The sequence below is a fragment of the Pinus tabuliformis genome, chromosome X (genome assembly GCF_031772625.1).
Source record: "Pinus tabuliformis cultivar Carrire ecotype Pingquan chromosome X, CPIR1, whole genome shotgun sequence".
Classification (NCBI taxonomy): domain Eukaryota; kingdom Viridiplantae; phylum Streptophyta; class Pinopsida; order Pinales; family Pinaceae; genus Pinus; species Pinus tabuliformis.
The window spans coordinates 450,525,479-450,552,459 of record NC_142308.1 but is presented as its reverse complement, the minus strand read 5'-3'; the positions used below and the strand labels follow the sequence as shown (position 1 = coordinate 450,552,459).

The following is a 26,981-nucleotide window of genomic DNA, read 5'->3' as shown; positions in this document are numbered from 1 at the left end:
TATTTTGCATCCTCTTCCATACAATACCTCAAAAGGATTCATGTTCAAATAAGTATTTTATCTATTATTATAGGAAAACTCAACAAGTGGAGATAGTATTGTCACTTAGTAGGCATATCCATAACATACATCCTTAACATATCTTCTAATATTTGACTGGTCCTTTTTGTTTGGACATTAGTCCGAGGATAATAAGTTGTGCTAAAATCTAATTTTGTTCCCATTCCTTCAAATAAACCCTTCCAAAATTTAGAAGTGAACTTGGCATCATGTTCTAAAATCATAGTTTTGGGCATACAATGGAGTCTAAGGATCTATTTCATAATAATTTATGCTATGTTAATGGCCTTAAATGTAGATTTTACAAGAATAAAGTGCATCGTTTTATTGAGTTTATCTATCAATACCATAATAGAAACATGTTGCCTCCTAGTTTTTGATAAACCATTGATGAATTCCATTGATATTATCTCCTTTTTCCATTCTAGAATGGGAAAGGGTTGTATCAGTCTAGTTGCGTGTTCATTGGAATCTTTCACCTACTGACATTCTAAAAATTTAGCCATGTACTCAGTTGTTTATGTTTTCATGTTAGGCCAACAAAAATCCATTCTCAATATAGTTATTAACTTTTGATAATCAATGCACAATTGTTAGTTTCTTGTGCAATTCATCTAGGACAAATATTTTCAAACTTGGATCATTTAGCAGATAAATTCTATCTATGTACATAAGTAAATCATTATTGTTCACTAAAAAATCACTTTCTTCTTCATCTAACAGATCAAATTTATGAATTTTATCTTTAATTTTCATGTATTCTTAATCAAAATTTGCAGTTGGTTTAATTTTTTCTATTATATTTGTTTACCAACTCGCTACAAATTTTGTACAAATATGATTTCATTTTCTAGTCAAAGTATCAATAATTTTGTTTTCTTGACCTTTAATGTGTATGATTTCAATATCATATTCACTCAGGAATGCCATCCATCTTTCTTACCTAACATTCATATTTGGCAAGAAAATATGTATTTGAGTCTAACAATATCAATTTTTAGCTGAAATTTCCTTCCTATAAGATAATTTCTCCACATTTTTAGAGCATGAATGATACCTTTTATTTCTAAGTAATGTGTGGTGTAGTTACTTTCATGATCTTTTAGTTTCTTGGATTCATAGCTAATTACATGGCCTTATTCCATTAAAAAGCCTACCAAACCTTCCTTATAGGCATCCATGCATACTAAAAAGTATTTATCGAGGTCAACTACTTTCGGGATTCAAGAAATAGTTAATGGTTGGTTTAATTTTTGAAAGTTTTCTTGACACTTCCGAATCCATTCAAAATTTGTCCCCTTCTTTTGTAAAGAAGTAATTGGCTATGCTAATTTATAAAATCCTTCTATAAATCTTCTATAATAACCTGTAACTCCCATAAAAGACCTGATATTAGCTACATATTTAGGTATTTTCCATTCGATGATAGCCTTTATATTTTTCAGATCCATAAAAATCCCTTCGTCATATACCATATATCCTAAGTATTGAATTTGTATCTAGTAAAATGAGCATTTTCTAAACTTATCATACAACTTATCTTCTCTAAGTGTTTGGAGGACAATCTCTAAATGTTGATCATGTTCTTCTTTACTCTTTAAGTAGACCAGAATATCATCTACGAATACAATGATAAATTTATGTAGGAAAGGACTAAGCCCACTATTCATTAAGCACATGGAAGTGGTTGGTGCATTAATGAGTCGAAATGGGAGTACCGTGAACACATAATGTCCATATCTTGTTCTAAATGTTGTTTTGTGAATATCCTAATATGATGGTACCCAAATCTCAAATGAATTTTTGAGAAAATTAAAGCTCCCTTGACTTGGTGAAACAAGTCATAAATTTGAGGCAAATGATACCTTTTTCTAATGGCCATTTTATTGACCCTATAGTCTATAAAAAGTATAAGAGTCCCATCCTTTTTCTTAACAAATAAGATTGGTGCATCCCAAGGTGATACATTCGGCCTTATATACTTCTTATCTAATAACTTTTGCAACTAAATATTTAACTCCATTAAATTAGGAATGTTCATTTTATGTGGGGATTTTGATATTGGTACTACTCCAGGAATGAGATCAATAGTCAGTTCTATATCCCTTTTAGGAGGAAGTCCTAGAATTCATTCATGAAAAACATCCTTGTACTATTTTAATATAGAATAATCCTATAAAGATGGTTTTCTATTGCTACTATAAAGGTTTTCAATTTGAATTGCAAACATCTAACATCCTTTATAAGCATATTTCTTTAATTGTAAGGTATACATTTTCCTTAGAGAAATGGCTCTTGGCACCCCTTTGACTTTACAATATTCCCCTTCATCATTAATGTAATTGAAATAGTTTTCTAGGCAATTTAAAATTACTATGTGTGGTTCCAACCAATCCACCCCAACAAGAACATTATATGAATCCAAAGGTTAAATTTTCAGATTTAAATGAGTGTTCATTCCATTTAAATTTAGTGAACAATCTTTACTTATCTCTATAACTTTTCTCTTAGATCCTATAGCCAATTATACTAATGATGGCTTACTCTACTTTTCCTTTTTAAGTCCACTTTTTTCAACTGTAGTAGGGGAAATATAGCTTAAAGTAGAACCAGGGTCAATTCGTACCATGGCATTTTTCTTAGAAAATTTACCTTGGATTTCTACCATCATAGATTGGTCATGATATGCTTATATCCCATCTAGTGCGACATTAATCCTTGGGATATTACAAGAAATATCATTGACTGTAGAGGCTTCTTATAGGTTATTTAATATTTCTTTTTTGTTTACAAGGCTTTGTGGATAGTCCCTCGACAAATGGATCTCATTTCAACCCCAACACTTAATTGGCAGTCTAGCTGATTCAATAAAATTCATATTTCTTGCTCCTACTCCTTTTCCACTGTTATTTCCTAGATTTTTCTGTTGATTTACATTTTTGTTGTAATTTGCCCCTTGATTGCTTCTAAAATTGTTTGAAAAGGCAGGTTTCCTAAAAACCCTTTTTCTTGGCATTAAAATTTTCATTTTAGTTAGCCAACCAACTTTTAGAATTGTCACTCTTTTATTTATTGTTATTAAAACACAATTTGTCCTTCCTTATAGTCTCATCCATGGTTTTTGGATTGCCAAATTCAATTCTCTCCCTACATGAAAAAGGTAGGAAACTAAAAAATCTTTGTATTTTTTCTTTCTTATCTTTCAGGTACGTTACATATATCATCAAGCTCACGAACTTATTTAAAAGTCCATTAATGGTAGATTGTCCCAATCTTAGTTCATGGAATTCTATACCCTTTTCATCAAAATACATTTTTGTTAAGTATTTCTTTCGAAACTCTATTTTCAACAAATTCCATGTCATAACTTTGTTTATGATCCTCTTTATGGATTTATTTTCCTCCCACCATAAGGATTATTTACCAATCAACTGGTACATATCCAATCTGGCTTTCAAGTTGGTAGGATAGTTGTAGACTTCAAAATACTTCAACATATTCAAAAGCCAGGCTTGTTCCCCTTCTCCAGATTCTTCATCAAAGTTCGGAGGTGTGGTATTTTTGAATTCTCTATGCAAATGAGATGTAGTCCATTTATTTGTTGTCATAGAAGTACTACTATTAGATTTTTGTTACTTCCTTTCATCAAACTCATTTGTCTTACTTTCACTTGAAGTTATAGAATTTGTTCTATCAATAGATTCACTTCTACATCTCTTCCTATGAGTTTCACCTACTTCCTACTACCTCTATTCCCTTTTATTTTTCTCCTAAATAGTTATTAATCTCCTCTTGTTCATCCTTAGCTTTGGATATTTTTTCTTGATTGGATTTTATACTGTATAAATCTACCTTAAAGCTACACATTACTTGTACGATTTCAAATTCATCATTACCTATATTATCAGTTCCTCCTCCCATCATTCCAAGTTCAGTATTAGGATCATCACCTCTCTTAGTTGACCCTACATAAGCCTGACCATTGTTTTTTTCAACCATTCTTCCATTTTTTCCTAATAGTTTTTTGATTATTTGACTGTGAAACAAAGTAATTAATTGTTTCAGTTTAGGATCCATAAATGATCCAATGTTGTAAACTATAGCTCTGATACCACTTGTAATGAACCTCCTCTAATACATTTTATTTTTCCTTAACTAACTATTTAGAATAAATATTTGACCACTAATACTCTCTTCTACCCATATAAGATTTATAATTAAACAATCTTAAGATTGCATATTTACAATGATTAGGTGCAAATATTAACACTACTAAGTTGTTATTTCAGCACAATATCTTTTCCTCTAATTTCTAGTTATTCTTCCAATATTTACCTTACTTTCTCATTCACATTCTTAACATCAAGATACACGGGCATGTCTATCTATATGTTTAATATAACTCACTAAGTGATCCCTTTTTGAGGTAAAATTGGAATAATTTTTAAATCTAAACTTAATAGGTTTTTATTCCACTTATACTCTATATGTAATGCCTTTTTATACTATATAGACGTTCAATTGTTCATTATTAACCTTGTCTTCCATATCGTGGAATGTTAAATATTAGTTATAATTACTTCATACGCTATGGGATTCCAAATAGGATTCAAACTTATGGTTGTAAGTCTATTCATTAGTCATCAATGCAGATTATATTTGTATGGTGCTCATTCCATCTTGATATTCACGTTCTTTATCCTATTTCATGGTTTTCAATGAATTATTAACATACAACTTGAACTAAATATGATCTTGTGAATACCACATGTTCTAACATATTAATATATGTTAACCATATCAAAGGCACACTATAAAACCTGTTAGAGCCAAGATGCACAGCAATAAAAAAAACATATACACAACAAATAAATTATGCACAGGAAACACAGAGGTTTAACATGGTTCACCCAACCAATCTGGGCTACGTCCACCAAACATAGGCATCGGCAATCTTTATTAATCAAACAAGAGATTACATAATTAATCAAATCCTCACAAACTCTCACCACTCTCAAACCATCCGTATGGATACCTGTTTTATAGCAAGGAGAATCTAACTGCCTCATAAATCCTCTCACATCAAATTTAGGATGCATTAACTCTCTCCCAACAACCTGGAGCTAATCTAGCAACAAATTCCTATTGTTGTCACACACTGAGATTTTTGCCTATTTTATTTAAAACAGAAAATCTCAACAATCTCCACCTTGACAACAATTAGCCTGATGCCCTGTTTGTTTATTGTTTTATCTTTTCTGCAAGCCAAGAGAAGCCAAACACCAGCATAGCTTCTCTAACAAAACTGGTTTTGTGAACATGTCTGCACAATTCTCCTTTGTATGCACCTTTTCAAGAGAGACTCCCCTTTCAGTGATAACCTGTCTTACACAATGGTACTTGATCGGTATATGCTTTGATTTACTATGATAGGCTGGATTCTTAGCCAAATGTATTGCACTTTGACTGTCACAAAGTAACTTGATGTTGTCCTGCAACCTACCAAATTCACCAAACAAACCTTTCAACCAAATCACTTCTTTGCAAGCATGAGAAGCAGCAATGTATTCTGCTTCAGTAGTGGATAAAGCAACAATGTTCTGCAACTTTGACATCCAACTAATTGCTCCACCTGCAAGAGTAAAGACATACCCTGATGTTGACCTTCTCTTATCCAAATCACCTGTAAAATCAGAATCAACATACCCACAAACAAATTCACTACTCTTATTGTAAGTGATACAATAACTACTTGTTCCTATCAAATACCGAAGCACCCATTTCACTGTTGACCAGTGTTCTTTACCCGGATTTGCCATATACCTGCTGACAAACCCAACTGATGTGAAATATCTGGTCGCGTACACACCATCGCATACATTAAACACCCTACTACATTAGCATATGGACTTCGAGACATAAATTCCTTTTCTTCATCTGAATTAGGACATAAACTTGAAGAAATCTTGAAATGGAAAGCGAGAGGGACTGACATAGGCTTCACGTTATTCATACCAAACCTCAAAAGTATTTTCCCAATATACTTCTGTTGTGATAGCCATAGCTTACCATTGCTCCTGTCTCTGAAAATCTCCATGCCCAAAATCTGTCTTGCTGCTCCTAGATCTTTCATATCAAATGTCCTTGCCATCTAAGCCTTCAACCTGTTGATTTCTTCTATGCTTTTGCTTGCTAAAAGCATATCGTCAACATACAATACTAAGATAATGAATATGCCATTTTTAAATTGCTTAAAATAAACACAATGATCATATTCACTTCTAACATATTTCTGACTCAACATGAAAGAATCAAACTTCTTATACCACTGCCGAGGCGACTGCTTCAGGCGATATAATGACTTCTTGAGCATGCAGACAAATTTCTCATTGCGATGCTGAACAAACCCTTCCGGTTGTTCCATATAAATTTCCTCATCTAAGTCTCCATGTAGAAATGCAGTCTTAACATCTAATCGTTGCAACTCTAAATCAAGCAAAGCCACTAATGCTAACACAATTCTAATTGAAACTATTTTAACCACTGGTGAAAAAATCTCATGAAAGTCAATGCCGGCTTTCTGAGAAAACCCTTTTGCAACCAGCCTTGCTTTGTACCTGTCTTCCGTATCATTCACACCCCGTTTTAGCTTGAAAACCCATTTACACCCCACAGTTTTCCTGTCTTTCGGAAGCTCAACCAGATCCCATATGCCATTCTTACCTAAGGCCATCATTTCGTCCTTCATGGCTACTTTCCACTTGTCACTTTCCGAACCTTCTATTGCTTCCTGATAGCACTGAGGTTCATCGTCATTAGCAGCAAATGCAACAGAAGTGACATAATCATCATACCTTCTCGGTGGTCGTTTGATTCTTTTCGACCTCCTTAAGGATGTTTCTGGCGCTTCCTCGATTGGCTGACTACCATCTGTAGGAACTTCTTGATGATCAGTATCTAAGACCTGTTCATGATTTATACCTGAACCCTGTTCATGTTCTAATTCTGAAACCTGTTCATGACTAGTATCTGAACTATGGTCATCATGACTATCATTAGAAATGCTATCAAACTGAATGTGCTGAAAGTCAGATACATCATCCTGTTTCAATCTACTATCTACATCTAACTGTACAAGAGAGGATTCATTAAACTTTACATCTCTGTTGATGATGATTTTGCGGGTAGTAGGATCCCACAATCTATATCCCTTTGTTCCAACACCATACCCAACAAAGATACACCTTTTAGAATTTGGATCTAATTTAGTTCGTTGATGTTTAGGCACTAGAGCATATGCATCACAACCAAACACTCTGAGTTTAGAATAGTCACAAGGGTGTCCTTTCCATACCTCTTGCGGAATCTTGCAGCCTATTGCCGTCGATGGAGATCGGTTTATCACATAACAAGCTGTTGCCACCGCTTCCGTCCACAACTCCTTTTGCAACCCGGCATTACTCAGCATACTCCTTGCTCTCTCTAGAAGAGTCCTATTCATGCGTTCAACAACTCCATTTTGCTGAGGAGTATAAATCGTGGTCTTATGTCTCTCGATCCCTGCATCCTTGCAATAGCTGTCAAACTCCTTGGAAGTAAAATCACCACCATTGTCAGTTCTTAAACATTTTATTGTTCTACTAGTGTTGTTTTCTACCAATGCTCTAAACTGCTTGAAAACTGAAAAAAACATCAGACTTCCTTTTCAACATGTAGACCCACACTTTCCTAGAAAAGTCATCAATAAATGATACAAAATAAGACGAGCCACCATATGAGGTTGTAGGGGCTGGTCCCCAAACATCTGAATGGATATAATCAAGTATGCCTTTACTAGTATGTTTGCCTGTTTTAAATTTTTGCTTACTTTGTTTTCCAAACAGACAATGCTTACAGAAATCTAACTTTCCAGACTTTAGATTTGGAAGTAACTTGCGATCAGCCAAAATTTTTAACCCTCTTTCACTCATATGCCCCAATCTTTGATGCCATAAGTGAATGGAACTACTGTCATGTTCAGACACCGTAGACACATAATCTGACCCTGTACTTCCTTCTAACTGAAATAGATTTCCTACCTTCTTAGCTTTCATAACTAGTAAAATACCTTTGTAAATTTTCATTACTCCACCTTGAATTACAGTTTTATATCCATTTGAATCAAGTGCTCCTAATGAAATCAAATTTTTCCTTAAATCTGGTACATGCCTCACATCAGTTAACATTTTAGTTGTCCCATCAAACATTTGCAGTTGTATACTCCCAATTCCCACAATATTACATGTTACATCATTACCCATGTATACAACACCATCATCAATTGATTTATATCTCTTAAACCAGTCTTTATGAATACACATGTGGTTTGATGCACCAGAATCTAACAACCAATGTTTCCCATGATTTGACACATTAACTGATAATACTTCATCACTCATACCTGAACCAGATGTCGAACCTGTATCTGTCGTATTTGCCTCCTTCTTCTCTGTTGAAGAATCTGCTTTAGAAGTTTGATGTTGTCGCTTCCAGTAGTCCTTTAAATGCCCTGATTTGCCACAAAACCAACACTTTAGCTTACTCTTCTTCCCTTTCGACTTTGAATGTGAGTCGCTTGGCCTACTGGAGCGTCTTTCTTTCGAACGACCTCTAACCATCATAGCTTCTGATGTAGAGGTTTCTGAATGTGAGCGTCTCCTTGTTTCTTCCGATAATAAGGATGCAACTACATCATCAAACTCAATAGTTTCTGATGAACTAAGACTTATAGAAGTAACAAAATGATCCCATGACTCGGGCAACGAGCACAATAAAGTAATAGCTTTATCCTCGGATTGAATTTTTACTTCTATACTTTGTAATTTCACAAGAAGAGTATTAAAAGCATTTAAATGATCAGCAATCGATGTACCTTCCTTCATTCGCAAACTGTACAATTGTCGCTTCAGGAGAATCCTATTGGTTAAGGATTTAGTCATGTATAGTTTCTTCAGTTTCGTCCACAAACCAGCAGCTGTTGTCTCCGACACGATATTAAACAAGACATCATCAGCTAGACACAGTCGAATAGCACTGACTGCTCCTTCATCCATCTCGGCCCACTCATTATCTGTGATGTTGTAAGGATGTTTGGATTTGCCCAACAATGCCTTTGCCGCACCATGTTGGACAAGCAAATCGTACATCTTTACCTTCCAAATCTCAAAATTATTTTTGCCATTAAACTTCTCAATTTCAAACCGGGCACTCTGAGTTTTCGCCATCTTGTATCAACCAAAAAATACAATAATCTCCAAAATCCAACTTTTAAAGATCAGAAATTAAAAAAACAGTGTATATCTTAATTTTAAGCAATACTCCAAAGTCGTGCTCCAACTGAACAATTTATCTCTGATCTTTAAATCACAGAAATTAATCTCAAAAAAAAATAATGCCTATGCCAAACAAACAATTTTCATTTGTTGTTTGAATTGGAAATTACAATAAAAAATCGAGTAGCAAATGTTACCAATAAATTTGGTGCACTGCGTATTTGATCAAGCCTTATCTGCGCCTTGCAAATTGTCGGCGCCGCTGTATTCCAAATCCCGCGCCAAACCTAGAACACAAAATACACACCTGGTATATATACTGGCCGAATCCTCTCGTCTCATGATCATATAAACTGTTTGCTAAAATGGCAAGCATATTGGTCTGTTGTCATGGATTTCTACCGCCCAATTCCCAGCACCTTGCTGCGCAAATCAGTGTACAGATACCCAATAGATATTCGATGCAGGAATTTCCGACTGCTTAACCTGCCTCATCATTCCAACCAGTTTAACGGGAAATTGCAGGCCCGGACCAAGAGTTCTGAGAACAATTTTCTTGCATACACGAGAATGTCTTCGCCAATTTCAGCAGCTGCCACGTCCGGCACAGACACTGTTGGAGGAGTAGAGGTTCCAGGTATATATATCACATACGCTACTGCCACTGACAATCAACTGCGCACCAGCAGGTAAGGGAGTATGCGCTCCACGCAGCAGTGCTTACCACGCACCAATGTATAGGCCTCCACGCAGCAATGTACAGGCACCGCAAGAACCCTCACATATTAACACGCACGTATACAGTGTTTTCCATCCTTTAGAATTTTTAATCCTATAAAGAATTTTTCTTTTTCGTAAGGAAGATACAATCAAATTCTTTTTGAGTATGGACTTATTCATTTCTCCATATTTTAATCATATAGGATTTTATATAGGATTTTAAACCTGGTACCTTTTAATTTATTTCTAAGTTTTCTTTTCTTCGACACTTGAAACAATACTTCTACCATTTGCTAAAGTAATTTTATTCTATTGGAGAGGTTTTGAACCAGGTACAAGGTTTAAACTTAAGGTAAATATTGTACAATTTCCCTCCTCCTTATTTTCAAAAAATGTATTATTTCTCTTTATAATTATTAACATAATTTTCTTCCTCTCACATAAATGTAGGTAATTCTTCTACCAATCTATTGAGTACTTTTCCTTCGATGTTTTCGAATTTAGCTTCTCAATAACATACATAACATTTGACTGTCTTACTAGGTCAGATGTTCTTATACCCTCAACTCCTTGTTTTCAATTTATTAGTTTATATTGATAGTTCTCACTTCCTTTATAGAAGATTAAAAACTACAGACTTTTATGTCTAAATATGTATTGTTATTTGAGGGTATTTTTCAACCCATAACTTTTGTCAATTAACATTTCATGGGGAGATTTTTGATGTATCTTGTTATTAAAATAGTTTTTTCTCCTTAATAATATACAAAGATGTTTATTCATCTCAACTTTATGGCTATATTAATTTCTTTCATTTGTTTATACTCTTAAGGTCTTTATACAATAGTTGTGTTCTCTCTTATTTTTTTGTGTGATTTTTTTCATACTAAGGTATTTTAGAAATTATGTACACTATTTACCTTTCATTATTACTGAGTATAATTTTAAGTTTTACATGTGACATCTCTAATAATTTTCTTGAGAACCTAGAGTCACTCTTCTAGGAATATTATTCCTTTACTTATTTGTTTTGGTTACTACAATTATTTATGTTGTTATTTCTATATATATATATATATATATATATATAGATAGATAGATATACATATATCTCGTCTCAAATCTAGAATCCTTTAGGATTGAGTACTACTAATTCTACAATGATATATATATATAAGAAATAGTGTATAAGAGTGTATCTTCTCTCAACTCTACCTAATCATCTAGTTCCAAATATTCTATGGAAGGTAGGACATATTCATCTTCTTGATCTAGCATGGAAGGATCATAAGGATTCATATTTTCTACATTCACAACTGAGTGAATGCAGATATATGGGGGTGGATGGAGTCTATAAGCATTATCTCCTGCATTTTCTAGTATCTCAAAGGAACCACACCACAAAATCTTGATTTTCTTACCAAGACCCTATAGCATCTCCTTCTTTAGCTGTAACCATATTATGTATCCCACCTTGAATGACTTCTCTATATTTCCTAATCATGCCTAGACTTGCATTTTTACTGTGACTTTTGTAGTGTTTATTGTACCTAGATATGGTTATGCTTAATCTTCTTAACAATTTTTTCATCCCTCAAGGAATCCCATACAATATCCTCCCTTACTCCTCCATGCTACCCATTTTCAATATCTAGAGGTGAAGATAACAAATATACAAAACAAGTTTCAATGGGGTCTTACTAGTAGAAGTATAGACTACTCTATTATAAGAATGTTTTACATATACCATTTTTTCATCCTAGGATTTCTAATTCTTATTATAAACTCTCAAAATATGCACCAAATTTTTGTTGACTACTTCCTTTTTCCCATCCATTTGAGGATGGAATGTTGTAGGCATCTTCAACTTAGTGTCCATCTTCTCCCAAAAAGTACAAAATGCACTAAGAAATCTCATGTCCCTTTCTGAAACAATGCTCCATGGTATCTTAAAATGCATCCAAACATGTGCAGAGAACAAATTCTTTGATTATTTCCCACTAATTATCTTTTAATAGGACATCAAAACACACATCTTACTAAACTGGTCAACTACCATGATTAACTATTCATGTCCCTTCTTGGTTGTTGGTAAACCTCCCACAAAGTCTACGAAACTTCTTTCCTAGGGAATTGTGGGTATAGGAAAGGGATCATATAGACCATGTTTCTTCTTACTAAGCTTACTAGCATGAAAAAACATGCATATTGTTATAAACCTAGCTATGTATTCTTGCATCTTGAGCCAATACACATACCTCTTCAAGTTTCCTATTATCTTCCCTACACCAAAGTGCCCTACAACCTTGGCAGTGTAAGCCTCTTTGATCAGATCCAATCACTCACCTTTAGGAACACATAACTTATCCATCTTGTAAATAAACTCGTCATTGGGATAGTAGCCAATGATGTTGTCACCATTGTGCACATGACTCTCACTTTAGAACTGTTGAAAAACCACCTTGAAGTCCTCATTCTCTAAATATGCCTCTTTGTAAGCATCATAGGTGAATGTCTCCATGTGCAACATAGTTCCCAAAGCTTTGATATTTGATGTGGTTGCCTTGAAAGCATGTTGGCCAATTTGTTTGTGATGCCCTTCATGTACTTGATCACCAAATAAAATTGTTGTAAAAACCCCATCCACTTGTAGTGTCTCTAGGCTCGCACGTATCGTAATGGCTAATAATTCAAAATTTGAACATTTACACATATTATTAATGTTAAAAAATAACATCAATTATTTTACGTATTTATTTTATTACCAATATATATAAAGTTTTTTTTTTTTAATAATTAATTATTGTTTTTATACATAAAATACATAAAATTTTGAAAATAATAATAATAATAAAGAACACAATTTTACATAAGAGTGTAATATTATCATCCCTATCTTGTAGCTAAATTTCTAAATAAAAATCAATATAGAACATCTAAATACTAAAGATAAATTAAATGTCATATTTTGTATCTATTCTTAATATCTTAATACATTAGCTTTATTTTTATATATTTATCATTTCTATATAAAATTAAATTAAATCAATCTAACTCAAAATTTTATATATATATATATATATACACCCAAAATTTTATTTTCATTTCATTATTATATTTTTAAAAATAAAACCATTTAAAATTTATCCTATTTTATTAAATTTATTTGAAATTAAATGGCATGTTCATCTATTTAAATTACTTAATAAAATAATTATGAATAATTCTAGTTTATTATATATTATCTACCCAGAAAAACAAATACTCATTACAAAATGGTTTTTTCTCATTTTTTCTCATTTGAAGAAACTTTCATTAAAAAAAAAATAGATTTTCAAAGTTTAGAAATTGCTATTTGCTATTTATCATAAAAGACTATAAATTTTGATCTATCAACCAAAAATACTAGTAAAATTATTAATCATTAGTAAACTATCAGAGATAACAATGGCAATGGTGACAAAAATAACATACTTGTTTTATGAATATTTATAATGAAAAGTTAAAGGTTTTTTGAGATGAGAATGAGGAAATGCCTTTGACATTAGTATGAATTTCCCGAAGCTAACTAACCTTTCCTCATCTTCTTGGATCAAGGCCTAAATTCTCTTATGTCCCTTTTCCTGTCCTCCTTGACCACCTTGGGTCGATCTTTGAAGGATTACATATAAGCTCCTAAATGGGGATTTGAAGATCTCAAACCACATTGAGTGTTATCTATTTGACTCTTGAATTTGAGATATTCCCTGTAAATAGCCTTGATATTATGGTTCGACATGGATTATGGATATTTATTGAGGTATACCTCTTCCAAAGAAATTAGTAGGCATGGATCATCCATATCCATGTTATCGGGGAGGTATTGAGTCTCATCCTCTTACATTACTGAGCTAGATAGCTCCATTAGCAAAGATTGTGTTTATTACTGTATGGATTCTTTTTCTCGGGCTCTATTACAAACAGTAAATATTTGGGAAGACTTCCACTAGATGGCTAGAGGACTGATTGATTATCTTCTTGTGCGAGGGTGTAACCCAAATAAGAGAGAGATGCAAACCTATTTCTAGATCTAGGGTTCTAACCAGACGTTGTGGCTCCCTAAGGACTCAAATTCCTTTTCCTATGGGGAAATTTTTCAAAACCTCCTTCCTCTTACAAGTTGATTAATCTATTGGTAAATCCTTTGCAATCATAGGATAATCTCTGAACACATGTCGATATTCATGAAAAAAATTGCATCTAAATAGGACATTTTGATAATATAGTATTTGTTTCCAAAGATTATTCTAATAATAAATGTTTATTGAATTTGGAAGAGGTCATGAAAAATTTATATAAACATAGATCCTCGCATAGGATGTATATATCCCTCTCTTTGTTGTCTCGGAAACCTTGATGAAGCTACCAATTGCATTTCCAATGCCTTCAGTTATTTCTTCCTCCCAATATTCCTTTGGAAGAGAAAAGAGTTAGACTCATATTGACACATTAAGGAAATATTCCTTTTTTGGATAGCACTCCTTCTTCTAAAATCGTATGAAGATCCCAACATTATTAAAAAACTAAGGACCTCGAAAACTCCTCATTCTACCATCCAATCTAGAAAAATTATTTTGAAGAGCCCTTTTGCTCCTAGCTCCAAATATACTTGTCCCTTGAGGTTCCATTTATTTTGCATACAATCAGTTAGGGACTTTTGAGAGGGTCATAATCCGATGAACTTGAATATCAGAGTATGATATTGCATATATTGGATGTATTCTACAATCTTGTTGGATTTGACCTCATACTTTGGATCTTGCACTACTTTGGCAAGCAATGTCCTTAAATTTTATTTTACCAAAATGCTCCAAGTAGTGGTTTCTCTAAGTGACTGAAATCTCAATTTCCTCTAGCTAAGCTTGGAAAAGAAATTGAATAATGAGGATCCTGGGAGGGATTGTCGATTGATCCAACATTGCTATGAACTGTTAAGACAATCTGCTTAAAGGAGGGGGCCAAGCCCTTTCCAATAAAACTAGTCATTAACGACTATGCAAAAAAAGCTTTATGAAGAACCCTAGATGAAAAAATCACTAAGAAAATTTCTTTAGTGCCCAAACTAAGCCTACATATAGGCCAACCCATGTATTGGATGGAAAAACGATCTACCCATAATAGGATGTTATCACTAGAATTATGCAACGCTCTAGTACACCATGGTTTTTATGAAAACTATTTAATTTTGTATATATATATATATATATATATATATATATATATATATATATATATATATATATATAGATATATTTATTTATTTATTTATTTATTTATTTTTATTTTTTTTCCTAATAATTTAAAGTATTTAAAATGGTATATATAGGTAAAGAAAGAGAATAGAAACTCAATTATACTAATATATAAAGTTGAAAAATGATATATATATATATATATATATATATGAAAATAATATAGATAATGTATAAAGGTATGAAAATTTAAATATAAATATATTTTTTTTTCATTTTAAGAGGTTCTTATTTTAGATATAAATATTTTTTATAATAATTACGCCAATAGGCATTTTCTTTGCTCACTTGGGGTGGGTACACACTGTTTACCCCAATCAATAGGAAAGCTTGGATTTCTCTCTTCCAACCAATAAGATTTTGACGTGTTTTTCCCTCCACCAATAAAATCTTGCCATCTATCCAAATAGTTTTATGCCCATGTTTTGGCCACCTGCCTATTTTTGCATGTTTCTATGACATGTTGTCTCACCATACTTGTGTTCTCCCTTCCAAATTTAGTTTTGACGCCCTCCTCTCTGGCACATTGTACCCTTCTCCTTCCCATTGATCAATTGAGCCCATTTTCCATACCTCCCACCTTGAATTGCACTGTCCACCATCTCCCTCACATGGCGTTACCTATGTTAAATAGGCCTATACCCTTCTCCTTGTCATTGTTCAGTCAATCCCCGTCCGTCATACCTATGCTCTCGCTTCCACTTTCAGTTTTCATGCCCTCCTCTTTGGCACGATGTACACTCCTCCTTCCCGCTCATCAATCGAGCTCGTCCACCATACCTCCCACATTGGATTATACTATCTGCCATCTCCCTCAAATGGCATTACATTTGTTAAATATTTTTGTACCCTTCTTAGCACTGCTCTGAAATAAATTTAAATGAAATGAAAGGGAAAATTGTTGTCGACAAAAATTGATCAGTGTGAAGGAAAAACTAGTATTCATGTCATAGTTGTTATGATTCCTTGACAAGGCCACATCAACCCCATGATGCAACTTGCAAAGAAGCTCACCTCCAAGGGCATTGCCATCACATTTGTCCTCACACAATCATGGCACAACGTCATCACTCACAGTCATACCAGCACTGGTCTGGATGCATTTTCCCAACCTCAAATTCTTGGCCTCGACATTCGGCTGGTGGCAATACCTGATTGCCTGCCCGGCGAGTTCGAGAGATGGAACAAGCTCCAGGAGTTTTCTCAGTCGCTGGATAATATGGAAAGCCATGTAGAGGAGCTCATAAAGAATCTCAATCAATTCAGTCCAACCCTCATCTCCTTCATTTTCATCGATACAATTCCTGGTCTAGCAGTGCCTCTCGCCAAGAAACTACACCTACTTTTTGTTTCCTTTTGGACACAGAATGTGTCAGCCTTTTCCATCACTTACCATTCATATTTAGGTGATTTCCCCCATTCATATTTATCATTCTTTTTTTGTGTAAATCAGCAGATGTATATTATATCACAAAGTTACATAAGATACAAAAAGTTTGTATGAACAGACATAGAAAGCACTTCTAGCTTGTTCGACCAAAATGACTAGCAGAACCTGATCCTACAACTTCAGAACAGAGGCTAACCACGCAGGGCTGCCTAACATAGGACACAAAACGAGAGAGGGTTTGGAGGACCTCATAACTAAGACAAAAAGAGACATTAGAGAAAAACATAGAGCCTTGAAGCCATTACAGCTCCAATACCACATAATCCTTGTTGGTGTTACTTGGGCCGGCCATTGCAGTAACTATATCTGGCTTCAAAATCCTTTGAGGAATGGGGCACTTCACCGTGCTGGTGTCGGTTTCCTCCACCGGGACGTCAACTGCAATATTTGTCCCCTGTTGGATGGAGAGCTTGAGGAGTTTGGTGAGAGCTCCCAGATTATGTGACAGCATTTTGAGTTCCTGAGTCAAAGCACTAATGTTGAACTCCATGGCATCTAACCTTGCTGCGTTTCCAGCTGAAATGAGCGAAGTGGCCTGGTGCGCATCCTTTATTGCTTCTGCCTGCATGCTGAGCGCTTTGGCCAGCATGGTTTTCATGCGCCACATTTCGCTTTGAGTTCTTACGAATTGCGTGGCTCTGGTGTCCGTGGTGCCTGGGTCCACGATCCAGTCTATTTCCTTCTCCATTGCTTGAATGTCCAGCTTTTCTTCTTCCTCGATGACCGTAGCTTCAAGCTCTGCAATTTTTCGTTTCTCTTTCCTAGAGACTGAGGTCTCATAAGCCTCACAGGCTTTTTCCAGGTCCTGATTAGCAGACTTATTGTGACTGCCCTCCTTTGCCATTGTGTTGTTGCAGGTGTTGGCGTGGGTTGAAGGGACTGTGGGCTTCCTGACAGAGTTTAGATTGCCAAGAATCGAGCGAGGAGAATGCGATGTCTTGGTTTCCTGGTGGATTACCTTAGTTATAGCTAGAGGTTGAATGTTCTGGATTGAGATCTCCCGCTCCACCTTCTGAGATCCACTGTTCTTGTCATAATAAATCTTGTTTGGATTTCCTAGCACCTTCTCATGATTTTGATCCAGAGCCATTACTTTGCCACACTTGTGGTTGTTGGTTGAATGCCATGTGTCCTCATCTACTTCTTGTTGACTGTGCCGATCATTCTTTTTGTAGATTGTACTCCCGTCTGATATCCTTCATCCTTTTGGGTGATCTTCCACCCTGCCTCAGGTACCCCATTGGACTGTCGCCAGTGGTACCTTCGATTGGCATTAAGTGTATGGTTAGTCTGCATAAGTTACTAATGAGCTGTATCCTGCAGCCTGTCCTCCGCTCTCAATCCTCCAGTAAGGTCTTTCCTCGAGATGAGAGTGCACTGATTCCTAAGATCGTTTCCTGTGACGTCTTGCCAACAAGTGTCAATGATCTCCATCGGATGATCGACCGTGTGGTTGGCAAGGCTGTCCACTAAGACATTCGCCTTTCGCCTAACTGCTTGTAGAACAATGCTACTGAGGGAGGAGAGATGTTTCGCAATGAGCGTTGTGACCATGGCTAATCTCCAGTGCTTTGTGACTTTCTCTAGCCACGTGCCATTTTGCATTCTCCTTTCTGTAGTGATGGCCAAGAGAGAATCTCCTTCCACTATTACAGAGCCTTTACCCAGGCGAATGAGGATGCGCAACCCCTATTCCAGGGCTGTGAATTCTAATTCATTGTTGGTGGCCTCCCCAATTGCTCTACAGAAAATGTGAAGGATTTCTCCTCTGTCATTACGGATGACGCCTCCAAGCCCTACAGGACCAGGGTTACCCCTGGAGGCCCCATCAAAATTCAATTTGCAGAACCTCGGGATGGGGGGCAGCCAGGCCGAAGGAGATGGAGCTGGCCGAGGGTGGTTTTCTTAAGCCCAGCGACCTAACAAGCCATTCACGCCAAACAACAGCAGGATGCGTGAATCATTAGGGGTGAGCAAATTGGCCTGCTCAGCTTTGCAGTTGGTAAGGGCAGTCTCTTTTAAACTTTGCATTATTATTGTTTTGATGGTTTCAAGCTACTTGGCTTCTTTTTGAAAAAATCGTCTGTTCCTCTCTTTCCAAGTGATCCAAACTACAAAACTAGGGAAGAGCCCCCAAAGGGTGTTAACCGTATTACAACTGGAATACTTGGTGCGCCAATTCGCAATGGAGTCTTGAATAGAATCCCTGTGTCTGTATTTTTGTTTTAATATTTCCTTCATCCAATCCCAAAGATTATTGGTATAGTCATAGTCGTTAAGGAGATGGTTCATTGTTTCCTCCCCCTTTTCACAGAGGGGGCATCTGGATGGCTCAATAAAGCCCCTTTTCACTAAATTCTCCTAGGTGAGGATTTTACGTTGCATGAGAAGCCATAGAAAAGAATTTATGTTTGGCCAAAGTGTGTTGTCCCATACATTAGAGTATCGAGCTACTTTGTCTTTGAGGTCCCTGTGCTCGAGATACATTATTGCCTCCTTGAGGTTGAAGGTTCCCCCATCGAGTTTTCCCCACCTGAATTGGTCCTTCTCCTGAGTGGACCAGATCATTATCTTATCCAAAGTGGAGATTAGGGTGCTGAGGAGGCTTATCATGTCATCCTTCAGGGGGGGAGGCTCTAAGTTCCATTTCCTCCAGTGCTGGTTCTCGTTGTTTACAGACCAATACTGATGGAATTTTATCTTTCCTGTTGCTTGAAACCATCTCTATAGGGTGAGATAATTGGGGTTTTCTAGTTTAGGTAGTTGTTGCCATGCATCCTCCCAGAATAAAGCATTGTTGCCATTGCGAATTTCCCAAAAGCAGTGATCCTGAATGAGGTTTCTATTAGCTCTGGCCAAATTCCAAATAGGGGAACCTTCAGGGGCATCTGTCATTCTGATCAGATCCTCAGTCCTCCAATTCTCGGCATATTTGGCCTTCCATAGTTTTGCCCAAGGTGTATGGGGTTCCTTGATCCAGCGCCACCAAAGCTTGGCTCCACAAGCTTTGTTGACAGTGTCCGGGTCTTGCAGCCCTAAACCCCCCAGGTTTTTGGGTTTGCATAACTTAGCCCAGGCTACAAGAGCCCATTTGTGTTTATCCGCTTTGCCCGACCAAAGGAAGGCCCTTTGAATATTCCTGATTTTCTGGAGCACCATTTTTGGAGCTGGGAGAATAGAAAGCATATAGTGAGGAATGGCTTGAAGAACTGCCTTAGTCATTACAAGTCTTCCTGCAAAGTTCAAGACTCTGTTGGTCCAATAATTTCCCCTGTCCTCTAGCCTGGAGAGCAAATGCTCCCAGTGGAGTTTCTGCCAAGGCTTGCCAGTGAGAGGAATGCCAAGATATTTAGATGGAAGGCTGCGTCTTTTGAACCCTAGGATATTAGTGAGGTGCCTCTGGACCGCCAAGTGTGTATGGAAGAAAAAAACAGAGGATTTATCCAGGTTAAGATCCATACCAGATGCTTGGCTGAACAGGTTCAAAATGGCTTTGAAACCTTGGGCTTCCTTGACTGAAGGGGTACCATGCAGCATGGTGTCATCCACGAATTGCTGATGAGTGGTTGCAGGATAATGATTCAGGGGTTGGAGACCTTTGATGACATTCCTATCCTTAGCCATTTTAATGATGCGACTTAGGCCTTCCATTAAGATAACAAAAAGGAAAGGGGAGATAGGATCACCCTAATGGATGCCTATGGATGGGAAGAAGGGGTCCGATGGGGCAAAATCCCAAAATCTATCTATCCAATGCTGGGCAAAACCAAAAGCTTCCAAAAAAGCTTCAAAATAATTCCAACTGACCTTATCATAAGCTTTTGAGAGGTTCAGTTGAATGATCATTCCAGCCTTTTTCTGAGATTGAAGGGTGTGGATCATTTCCTGTGCCAATAAGACATTGTCCATAATTTGCCGACCTTCCACATAACCAGACTGCTCTTCTGAGATAATCAAGGGGAGAATAGGCTTTAACCTGTTGGCCATGACTTTGGAGATGATCTTGTATAGCACATTGCAGAGAGCTATTGGTCGAAATTTAGAAGGTGTGCAGGCAGCCTCTTCCTTGGGGATGAGGGCAATAAAAGTGGAGTTTAGGGATTTGAGTATGGAGGAGGATCTTCTAGAGTCCTCGACCACTGCCCATATGTCCTGCTTCACAATGTCCCAGCACGCTTTGAAGAAGTCAATGGTGAAACCATCTGGTCCTGGAGCCTTGCCATTGGCCATGTCTTTGACTACCTCTTCTACCTCCAGAAGGGTAACCAGGTGGTCTAAGGATCTGTTCTGCTCCTCTGTGATCAGCTTGGGAATAGAGGTTATGACTGCATTGATAGCCTCTTGTCTGTTGATGTCTGGTTCTGTAGCAATAAGACTGAAGTGGTTCCTGAGGATGGAGGCAATCTCTTGATGAGACTGAAAGGAGGTCCCCTGTTCATCCTTAAGCTTGGTTATCTTATTAGTGCATCTATAATCCATGGCTGATCGATGGAAAAAATTGGTGTTTTTCTCCCCTTCTTTCAGCCATTGTATATGGGATTTTTGTCTCCATAATGTCTCTTCTTGGTGACATCTCTCATTCCACTTTTGTAGGAGGTCACGCTCCATGTTAATGGAGTTCTGGGAGATGTCCCCCTTGATCCAGTTGTTGTGTATTAGAGCCATCTGATCCTCCAGGGCTTGTTTGTCCTCAAAAAAATGTTGCCAAAAACCTCTTGGTTCCATGTTCGTAGCTTTGCCTTTAGGTGCTTCAATCTGGCTTGGAGCCGAAACATTTTGGTACCTCTAACGTCCAAGTGCTCGTTCCACCATAGTTGGATGTTGGTGGTGAAAGCCAGATGACTGAGCCAGAATTTTTCAAAGCGAAAAGGTTTGTTTCTAGGTGTACCAAAGATAGTTGCATTCAAAGAGATGGGCCAATGATCCGATCCTCCAGATGGAATAATATCAGATTCCACCGTGACTCCCTCAAGGAGAATGGTATCCGAGATCAGAAACCGATCAAGCCTAGATGCGATAAGCCTGTCCCCTCCTCTCTTATTATTCCAAGTGAATATGCCATCTTTAGGACGGATTTCCACGAGGTTAGCTGTTTTGATGAAAGAAATGAAGGCCTCAGCATCTCTGTTTAGGGTACGAAGCCCTCCCTTCTTTTCCTCCAGAGAGGTAATCATGTTGAAATTGCCGCCATAGATGGCCTTAGCATTAGAGTGTCTTTCTTGCAGATTGGATCAGTTGTCCAGCAGCTGAAGCTTATCCTCCAGCCTTTGGGGGCTGTAAACATTTGTGAATAAGTATGTGCCAACTTCTCCCAGGATCTGCATTTCAAGGGAAATAAAAGATCTAGAGGCTTCGGCATTTAGGAGGAGTAGAGAGTGGGGGTTCCAGAAGATGGCTAAGCCCCCTTCTAGACCATTACCTTATACCTCCGTGTGATCCATTCTTTCTCCCAAGCTCTTGCCTATCTCTTCCAGCTTTAGCCTGGAGCATTTGGTTTCCTGCAGGAAAACAATGTCTGGATTTTCCTTTGTGACTTTCTTTTTCAATAATCTTTGTTTGGTTTGGCTGTTTAGCCCTCTTGCATTCCATGAGAGTATCTTCATATTTAAACAGGTATTATGAGGAGAATGGGAAAGCCTCAAGGGCTTTCATCTTGCCCGAGTTGATGAGCATTTGGCCGAGCTCATGGAGCACTTCATTGTTTGTTCTTCTACCCCGTTTCTTTTTGTGTTTTGCAGTAGAATGTGTTTGGTGTAGGTTTTGTGCCTTGATGCCCAATCCCTTTGTCGCGCCCAGACCCCTTTTCTGCCCTCTCAGGGATGCATCCTACCTTGATAGGAAGAGGAAGTTGACTCTATCAATCTCTTCCTCTAGAATGTGATCCACTCCTTTTTGTCTCCATTACTCAACTATGGTATTAAGGTCCATTTTTCTTTTTCTAGAGTGTCATTTAGGTCCTGATCCTCTATGCCCACTTCAATTAATGTCATTTCCTCGTCCCCTTTGCATCTTTTCTCAATCTTGGATCTAGGAGAAAGTCATTAGTCGAGATTGGAGTCGGCATCTGGGCATTCTGATTGGTCGTTTTCGGGGTTTCCTACTCAGATGTTGGTATTTGGGTATCCTCATCTGCATCAGTTTCCTCTCCAAGCACCTCAAATGCGTTCATAGACCCTTTGTTGGTGTTTCCTGTCTTCGGTTGGTTCCTTCTGTTGGTTCGGTGTCTGCCCATGGGTCAGACGAAACCATCCTGATTTTTGCTTGGGAGATCCTTAGCCTTCTCTATGGGTCTGTGCAGGGGACATTCCCGGATCAGATGGCCATGTTCATGGCATTTTCTGCATCTGAAGGGTATTTGTTCGTAGTCTATGGCTTGGAAGAAGACTTCATCTCTATATTCCAACCATAGACCTTCATGAAGAGCACCTGAAACATCCATTTCAACACAGATTCTAGCGCAAGAGGTGTACCTTTTTTGGAGGGTAGCTTCGGAAGCTTGGATGAAGGTGCCTAGTTTGTTGCTAATTTGTTCCAATGCCGTTAGTCTCTAGTAGTCGATGGGGAGGGAAAACAGGTGAATCCACATAGGAACATGCTTGAATGTTTCCTGTTCTGGTGCAAAATTTGGTTTCCAGGGTCTCATGTAAAGGCCTGCAGAGGCATAGAAATAAGGGCCTCCATCAAAGATGTGGTCTCTGTCTTCAAGGTTTGCAAAGACAACCGTGAAAAAACCTTTGGCCCCCAGGTGGAGTTTCACATCTCCTTTTGGCTTCCAAGTTAGCTTGATCCATTGGCATAAGGCTTTTTCTGTGGGCCAAAAGCCCATAAACTTGCAGATCACTGCATGAATAGCCATATGATCCCTATAGGCTTGCAGTTCGGGGTTGATAATGATAACCCTCAAGCTTTCTGTGGTTTTTGGCTTGTAATTCCCTTAGTCTCTATGTTGTTTATCTTCAGTGGCCAGTCCTTATGGATCATAGTCGTTCAGGGGGGAGGTTTCAGCTACCTCCGCTTCTTTGGTTTTCTTTCCTGCTCCTCAAGGTACCTGCTCTCGAGTGGGATCTGGTTTGTCTTTTCCTTCCAGAATTTTGATGCCTTTTGTCTGGTTTGGATGTTGGGTTTCCTTTGTATTGCCATCCAGCTTTGTCTTTTTACTGAGCTCATTTTTTCCTATAGTGTCTGAACCCGTGATCTGCACTCCTTCCAATGGGCTTTTACCTTTGTCCATCATTATCTGTTTGTAGGAAGGGGCCCCATTGGCCCCCGCTTGCTTCATCCATTGGGCCAGGGCAAGCCCCCACTGCCTTAGATCAGTGAAAAGGGCACTGCCCCCTGCCATAGTGGGTAATAGTGCACAGACTGCGATCCAAAACCCTAAGTTAGAGAGTTGTCGATCCGCTCATGTTTCATAGAAAGAACTTCTGTTGTCACAGTAATTCATATTTATCATTCATATTCACAGATATTTCCCCATTTTTATCAATGTTCTAATAATTTTTTCTTTAGGTTATTTTGTAGCGGAATGTCCACAGGAATCGATAATCCACATTAAAGGCATGACCCCTTTATAGCCCACAGATCTTCCCTTGGGGTTAAAATGAATCCCAGATGATGTAATCACTAGAGTGGTTGCTCGCTGTTTTCAAACAGTCAGAGAAGCAGACTGGGTTGTAGCCAATTCCTTCCACAGGTTAGAAAGTCACGTGGTGGAGGCTTTGTGGGAGAAAATGTGAGTGTATTGCGTTAGCCTATTTCTCCCTTTGGCATACCTCAACCTCTCAGATCCTCGCGACTCCATTATGGGGACCAACTATCGGGTAGAGATGGACTGCACACAATGATTGCACAAGAAGCCCCCAAAGTCGGTCATATATGTATCATTCATCAGTCTATTCCCTATGTCGAAAAGATAAATAGAAGAAACAACAATGGATCTCAAGAACCCGTTCTCAATACTCCGTGCCCTGTCAGTGAGTGAGGCGAGCGAGTAAGTCCTAGACTTTCCAAGGCCCTGTGGAATTGTGTTTGGATGAAGCAGGCACCCGGTAGGTTTCGGCGTGAAATGCCTAATCTAACTGCTCTGCTCGACCTAGACGCGATTCCAAAGGCAGCGACTACAGTTTCATTTGGGTGCTTCGACGTCGAGGCAAAGAGTGTGCCAAAGTCTCATCCATGCTGCCAGATGACTTTCTGAACGAAAAAAAGCAACGAGGACTGGTTGTTCCTTGGTGTTCACAGGTGAAAGTGCTCTCTCATCCATCCATCGGTGGGTTTTTCAGTCACTGCGGGTGGAACTCCACTTTAGAGAGCATCTCCTTAGGCCTCCCCATGCTGGGATTCCCTCTGGGTGGGGAGCAATTTACCAACTGCAAGTTCATAGCCGATGAATGGAAGATTGGGCTGAGACTAATGAGGTCATAAAAGGTTATTGGTAGGGCCCAAATAACAGAAAATGTGAGGAGATTGATGGAAGGGGAGGAGATGAGAAGGGCAACTAAGAAACTTAGAGATGTTGGGAAAATGGAAGGAAAGTAGGAACTTCTGGCGTTAATTTGGAAAGCATTGCAGAGGGGTTAATGGCCAAACTCTTTGAAAACAAGATATCGTCTTCATCTTCTCCGAGTGGAGTCATGTGAGGGAAGACTCGGAAAATGAATGCTCGTGGAATGTAAAATTTGATGGTATAATAAATTAAGCAAGGTTTGAGTATTATGTGGAGCATCATTTGATGTTGCATATATATTTCTAGATCCTATTATAATGGTCCGACCACAGTATTAGCCCTATAAAAGAGATATGTCAATCATATTGTAGTTTTTCCCCCGCCAGGTTGAGTTTAGGTGGCATTACTTTTAATGAAAAATGATCTATTTATTTGTTGGGTGTTATGATCAGGTATTCATGAGGGCTATCTTTTTCCGCTAGGTCGAGTTTAGGTGATGTTATGTTTGGAGAAAAAAAATATTATGTTTGATGTTATTATTAGGTATTTAAATATGAGAGTTATTTTCATTGGAATAGATTTTAGAATATTTTGAAATTCAAAGTACAACAACAATGTTAATATTTTCGAGTATTTCTAGAATTCATAATTGAGATAAGTTTAGTTGTTTTCACAATTTTACCATTAACAGTTGTTTTCATAGTTTTACCAATATCTTTTCATTAATGGGTAAATCGATGTTGCTATTCACAACATAAGCACATAATGTTAATATTGTAGAATATATTTTTTTAGCACCGATAAGGTGTACATAATTAGTTTGTGTGAAGGGAAGTTGAGAATGGAATTAATTAAATTATTTCGAAAGGTGTCTACACTCTATTAAACCATATTTTAATAATATCATTTCAGTTTTGAGTAAATAGTCATCACTATTTATAAAAATAAATCCACACTTTGCGCGGGTACCCCTTACAGCTCCTATTTTAATAAAATCATTTCACTTTTGAGTAAATAGTCATCACTATTTATAAAAATAAATCCACTTTGAGAGAGTACCCTAATGCAGGAGCATTCAACCCAACAGAAAATCATTGTATTTTAGTAGACATAGGGGGATCATGTGTTTTAAGGAAGTTGGATTCCTAAGTGTTGAATTAATGTAATATTTAGGCTTTTGAGTGAGTAGGATAGGAATTAATTAGATGATGTGAGATATTTTGTAAATGCTCTTGAATGAAGAAGAAAATGAGTGGTTAATAATGACGAGAGAGTTAGAAGTCAATTATAACTTTTAAGGTAGTTTCATGATTCGAGGAACTAGAGAGGACATTTAGGAGTGAGTTCAGTAGATTAAGGATTTGAACCAAAATTAGTTCAACAGAACCTTTTTGGTATAAATGTAAGCCTACGGGCAAGAGTGAGGAGGAAGCCACTGATATTGAAGATCAGGCCTAAGAGACAGTGAGTCTCAAGATGAAATCATTTGTTTATACTTATATATACAAAGGTTTATTGCAAAACTGTATAGATGTGTGAAATGAGTATTTATTGAAAGAATTATATGTGAATTCATAGGTTCTGTAACAGAGGTTGCAGGCAGAGTTATGTAGAACTACAAAGAGGAGGAAAATGATTCGGAGGAATCATAATGGGTCATTGAATCCAATTGAGGATTCAGAGTAACACTCTAGAGAGGCAGC

At 37.3% G+C, this 26,981-nt stretch overlaps 1 pseudogene; it reads left to right on the top strand.

Moving 5' to 3' along the window:
• Positions 1-9,761: 9,761 nt before the first annotated feature.
• LOC149140529 (UDP-glycosyltransferase 86A1-like) lies at positions 9,762-25,471 on the top strand (annotated as a pseudogene).
• The last annotated feature ends 1,510 nt before the right edge of the window (positions 25,472-26,981 follow it).